This window comes from Salvelinus alpinus, chromosome 5, assembly GCF_045679555.1.
Source record: "Salvelinus alpinus chromosome 5, SLU_Salpinus.1, whole genome shotgun sequence".
NCBI classification, from domain to species: domain Eukaryota; kingdom Metazoa; phylum Chordata; class Actinopteri; order Salmoniformes; family Salmonidae; genus Salvelinus; species Salvelinus alpinus.
The window spans coordinates 5,022,620-5,028,429 of NC_092090.1; positions in this window are offsets into that span (position 1 = coordinate 5,022,620).

A 5,810-nucleotide genomic window follows, 5' to 3' on the forward strand; every position below is an offset into this window, starting at 1 on the left:
TCCTGGTCCGCTGTGACGACCAGACTGTGGTTTTTGATAGACAAAGTTTTTGCCAGACAAAGTTGCTGGTAGACATTTGGAAAGATTCAAAGATGCCAAGTCATGTTCTGATACAAAAAAACGAATTGTTTAGAACCAAGAGGACTGTCTTCAACTTCATCACTATAAAAGGAGGACTGTATCTGTTTTTTTACCAACTTCCCCATCTACAGGATCCTACCTCTGCTCTTACCCAGTGTAAACAGATCCTTAGCAAAAACTGTTGCTTCAGCCGTGTTACACGAGTCTGCCAGGGCCTCATCCTGCCAGGGCCTCATCCTTCAGGGCCTCATCCTGCCAGGGCCTCATCCTACCAGGGCCTCATCCTGCCAGGGCCTCATCCTACCAGGGCCTCATCCTGCCAGGGCCTCATCCTGCCAGGGCCTCATCCTTCAGGGCCTCATCCTGCCAGGGCCTCATCCTGCCAGGGCCTCATCCTGCCAGGGCCTCATCCTGCCAAATGCCAACCCGTTAAGGCGTTCAGTAATGGGTTATACGGCGCTCTGAGACAGCGTGGCCGGGCATGAAGCTGCTCCCTGTTCACACATCTGTGTTACGGACTGACTATAAAACCAGGAGGACGGACTGTTCTGTTCCCTGTTGACTGACTGACTGACTGACTGACTGACTGACTGACTGACTCCCCTATGACAACAGGACCACTAATTGATCCTTGCTGTTCTGTTCCCAGAACTCAAACTCCGGAGTTACGTGTGAATTACGATGTCAAAGTGTCTGGATCCCAGCCAGCTACCTGTCATTTACCTGCCACAGACTGGAGCAGCAGGTGTTGCTTCAGGAGCCAGTTACCTGTCATTTACCTGCCACAGACTGGAGCAGCAGGTGTTGCTTCAGGAGCCAGTTACCTGTCATTTACCTGCCACAGACTGGAGCAGCAGGTGTTGTTTCAGGAGCCAGTTACCTGTCATTTACCTGCCACAGACTGGAGCAGCAGGTGTTGCTTCAGGAGCCAGTTACCTGTCATTTACCTGCCACAGACTGGAGCAGCAGGTGTTGCTTCAGGAGCCAGTTACCTGTCATTTACCTGCCACAGACTGGAGCAGCAGGTGTTGTTTCAGGAGCCAGTTACCTGTCATTTACCTGCCACAGACTGGAGCAGCAGGTGTTGCTTCAGGAGCCAGCTACCTGTCATTTACCTGCCACAGACTGGAGCAGCAGGTGTTGCTACAGGAGCCAGTTACCTGTCATTTACCTGCCACAGACTGGAGCAGCAGGTGTTGTTTCAGGAGCCAGTTACCTGTCATTTACCTGCCACAGACTGGAGCAGCAGGTGTTGCCTCAGGAGCCAGTTACCTGTCATTTACCTGCCACAGACTGGAGCAGCAGGTGTTGTTTCAGGAGCCAGTTACCTGTCATTTACCTGCCACAGACTGGAGCAGCAGGTGTTGTTTCAGGAGCCAGTTACCTGTCATTTACCTGCCACAGACTGGAGCAGCAGGTGTTGCTTCAGGAGCCAGTTACCTGTCATTTACCTGCCACAGACTGGAGCAGCAGGTGTTGTTTCAGGAGCCAGTTACCTGTCATTTACCTGCCACAGACTGGAGCAGCAGGTGTTGCCTCAGGAGCCAGTTACCTGTCATTTACCTGCCACAGACTGGAGCAGCAGGTGTTGCTTCAGGAGCCAGTTACCTGTCATTTACCTGCCACAGACTGGAGCAGCAGGTGTTGCTTCAGGAGCCAGCTACCTGTCATTTACCTGCCACAGACTGGAGCAGCAGGTGTTGTTTCAGGAGCCAGTTACCTGTCATTTACCTGCCACAGACTGGAGCAGCAGGTGTTGCTTCAGGAGCCAGTTACCTGTCATTTACCTGCCACAGACTGGAGCAGCAGGTGTTGCTTCAGGAGCCAGTTACCTGTCATTTACCTGCCACAGACTGGAGCAGCAGGTGTTGCTTCAGGAGCCAGTTACCTGTCATTTACCTGCCACAGACTGGAGCAGCAGGTGTTGCTTCAGGAGCCAGTTACCTGTCATTTACCTGCCACAGACTGGAGCAGCAGGTGTTGCTTCAGGAGCCAGTTACCTGTCATTTACCTGCCACAGACTGGAGCAGCAGGTGTTGCTTCAGGAGCCAGCTACCTGTCATTTACCTGCCACAGACTGGAGCAGCAGGTGTTGCTTCAGGAGCCAGCTACCTGTCATTTACCTGCCACAGACTGGAGCAGCAGGTGTTGCTTCAGGAGCCAGCTACCGGTCATTTACCTGCCACAGACTGGAGCAGCAGGTGTTGTTTCAGGAGCCAGTTACCTGTCATTTACCTGCCACAGACTGGAGCAGCAGGTGTTGCTTCAGGAGCCAGTTACCTGTCATTTACCTGCCACAGACTGGAGCAGCAGGTGTTGCTTCAGGAGCCAGTTACCTGTCATTTACCTGCCACAGACTGGAGCAGCAGGTGTTGCTTCAGGAGCCAGTTACCTGTCATTTACCTGCCACAGACTGGAGCAGCGGGTGTTGCTTCAGGAGCCAGTTACCTGTCATTTACCTGCCACAGACTGGAGCAGCGGGTGTTGTTTCAGGAGCCAGTTACCTGTCATTTACCTGCCACAGACTGGAGCAGCAGGTGTTGTTTCAGGAGCCAGTTACCTGTCATTTACCTGCCACAGACTGGAGCAGCAGGTGTTGCTTCAGGAGCCAGTTACCTGTCATTTACCTGCCACAGACTGGAGCAGCAGGTGTTGCTTCAGGAGCCAGTTACCTGTCATTTACCTGCCACAGACTGGAGCAGCAGGTGTTGCTTCAGGAGCCAGTTACCTGTCATTTACCTGCCACAGACTGGAGCAGCAGGTGTTGCTTCAGGAGCCAGTTACCTGTCATTTACCTGCCACAGACTGGAGCAGCAGGTGTTGTTTCAGGAGCCAGTTACCTGTCATTTACCTGCCACAGACTGGAGCAGCAGGTGTTGTTTCAGGAGCCAGTTACCTGTCATTTACCTGCCACAGACTGGAGCAGCAGGTGTTGTTTCAGGAGCCAGTTACCTGTCATTTACCTGCCACAGACTGGAGCAGCAGGTGTTGCTTCAGGAGCCAGTTACCTGTCATTTACCTGCCACAGACTGGAGCAGCAGGTGTTGCTTCAGGAGCCAGTTACCTGTCATTTACCTGCCACAGACTGGAGCAGCAGGTGTTGCTTCAGGAGCCAGTTACCTGTCATTTACCTGCCACAGACTGGAGCAGCAGGTGTTGCTACAGGAGCCAGTTACCTGTCATTTACCTGCCACAGACTGGAGCAGCAGGTGTTGCTTCAGGAGCCAGTTACCTGTCATTTACCTGCCACAGACTGGAGCAGCAGGTGTTGCTTCAGGAGCCAGTTACCTGTCATTTACCTGCCACAGACTGGAGCAGCAGGTGTTGCTTCAGGAGCCAGTTACCTGTCATTTACCTGCCACAGACTGGAGCAGCAGGGGTTGCTTCAGGAGCCAGCTACCTGTCATTTACCTGCCACAGACTGGAGCAGCAGGTGTTGCCTCAGGAGCCAGTTACCTGTCATTTACCTGCCACAGACTGGAGCAGCAGGTGTTGCTTCAGGAGCCAGTTACCTGTCATTTACCTGCCACAGACCGGAGCAGCAGGTGTTGCTTCAGGAGCCAGTTACCTGTCATTTACCTGCCACAGACTGGAGCAGCAGGTGTTGCTTCAGGAGCCAGTTACCTGTCATTTACCTGCCACAGACTGGAGCAGCAGGTGTTGCTTCAGGAGCCAGCTACCTGTCATTTACCTGCCACAGACTGGAGCAGCAGGGGTTGCTTCAGGAGCCAGCTACCTGTCATTTACCTGCCACAGACTGGAGCAGCAGGTGTTGCCTCAGGAGCCAGTTACCTGTCATTTACCTGCCACAGACTGGAGCAGCAGGTGTTGGTCAATGACTTACTGAGAAAATGACATTTAAAAGGCCATTGCATTGCATGACTTCTACGTCATGAGGGTGGGTTTGTATGTGCTTCCTGCTTGTAGGCTAATAATCTATCTGAGCAGCCCACAGACCAGCCCATATCTCTAACCAGCCCACAGACCGACCAGCCCATATCTCTGACCAGCCCACAGACCAGCCCATATCTCTGACCAGCCCACACAGACCAGCCCATATCTCTAACCAGCCCACAGACAGACCAGCCCACAGACAAACACTACTGTAACTGGTATAGACCAGATTGAAGACCTTGATTAGGTGAATTGTTGACATATTGTGTTATTGACTGTATGTTTTGTTTATTCCATGTGTAACTCTGTGTTGTTTTTGTCACACTGCTTTGCTTTATCTTGGCCAGGTCGCAGTTGTAAATGAGAACTTGTTCTCAACTGTCCTACCTGGTTAAATAAAGGTGAAATAAATGTTTTTCTTTTTTCACTTTCTCTGACCAGCCAACAAACTGACCAAAGTGGACTAAAGGTGACATTTCAGCTCTTCATTCACGTTGCAACTCTGCTACTGTAACCATCCTCATCCTCATCTCTCTCCCCTCTATGTCCTGTTAACAGCCATCCCTCCACACATTCTGTAACCATCCTCATCCTCATCTCTCATCCCTCTATGTCCTGTTAACAGCCATCCCTCCACACATTCTGTAACCATCCTCATCCTCATCCTCATCTCTCTATGTCCTGTTAACAGTCATCCCTCCACACATTCTGTAACCATCCTCATCCTCATCTCTCTATGTCCTGTTAACAGCCATCCCTCCACACATTCTGTAACCATCCTCATCCTCATCCTCATCTCTCTCCCCTCTATGTCCTGTTAACAGTCATCCCTCCACACATTCTGTAACCATCCTCATCCTCATCTCTCTATGTCCTGTTAACAGTCATCCCTCCACACATTCTGTAACCATCCTCATCCTCATCCTCATCTCTCTCCCCTCTATGTCCTGTTAACAGCCATCCCTCCACACATTCTGTAACCATCCTCATCCTCATCCTCATCTCTCTCCCCTCTATGTCCTGTTAACAGCCATCCCTCCACACATTCTGTAACCATCCTCATCCTCATCCTCATCTCTCTCCCCTCTATGTCCTGTTAACAGCCATCCCTCCACACATTCTGTAACCATCCTCATCTCTCTCCCCTCTATGTCCTGTTAACAGTCATCCCTCCACACATTCTGTAACCATCCTCATCCTCATCTCTCTCCCCTCTATGTCCTGTTAACAGTCATCCCTCCACACATTCTGTAACCATCCTCATCCTCGTCTCTCTCCCCTCTATGTCCTGTTAACAGTCATCCCTCCACACATTCTGTAACCATCCTCATCCTCATCTCTCTCCCCTCTATGTCCTGTTAACAGCCATCCCTCCACACATTCTGTAACCATCCTCATCCTCATCTCTCTCCCCTCTATGTCCTGTTAACAGCCATCCCTCCACACATTCTGTAACCATCCTCATCCTCATCTCTCTATGTCCTGTTAACAGTCATCCCTCCACACATTCTGTAACCATCCTCATCCTCATCTCTCTCCCCTCTATGTCCTGTTAACAGCCATCCCTCCACACATTCTGTAACCATCCTCATCTCTCTCCCCTCTATGTCCTGTTAACAGCCATCCCTCCACACATTCTGTAACCATCCTCATCCTCGTCTCTCTCCCCTCTATGTCCTGTTAACAGTCATCCCTCCACACATTCTGTAACCATCCTCATCCTCATCTCTCTCCCCTCTATGTCCTGTTAACAGCCATCCCTCCACACATTCTGTAACCATCCTCATCCTCGTCTCTCTCCCCTCTATGTCCTGTTAACAGCCATCCCTCCACAC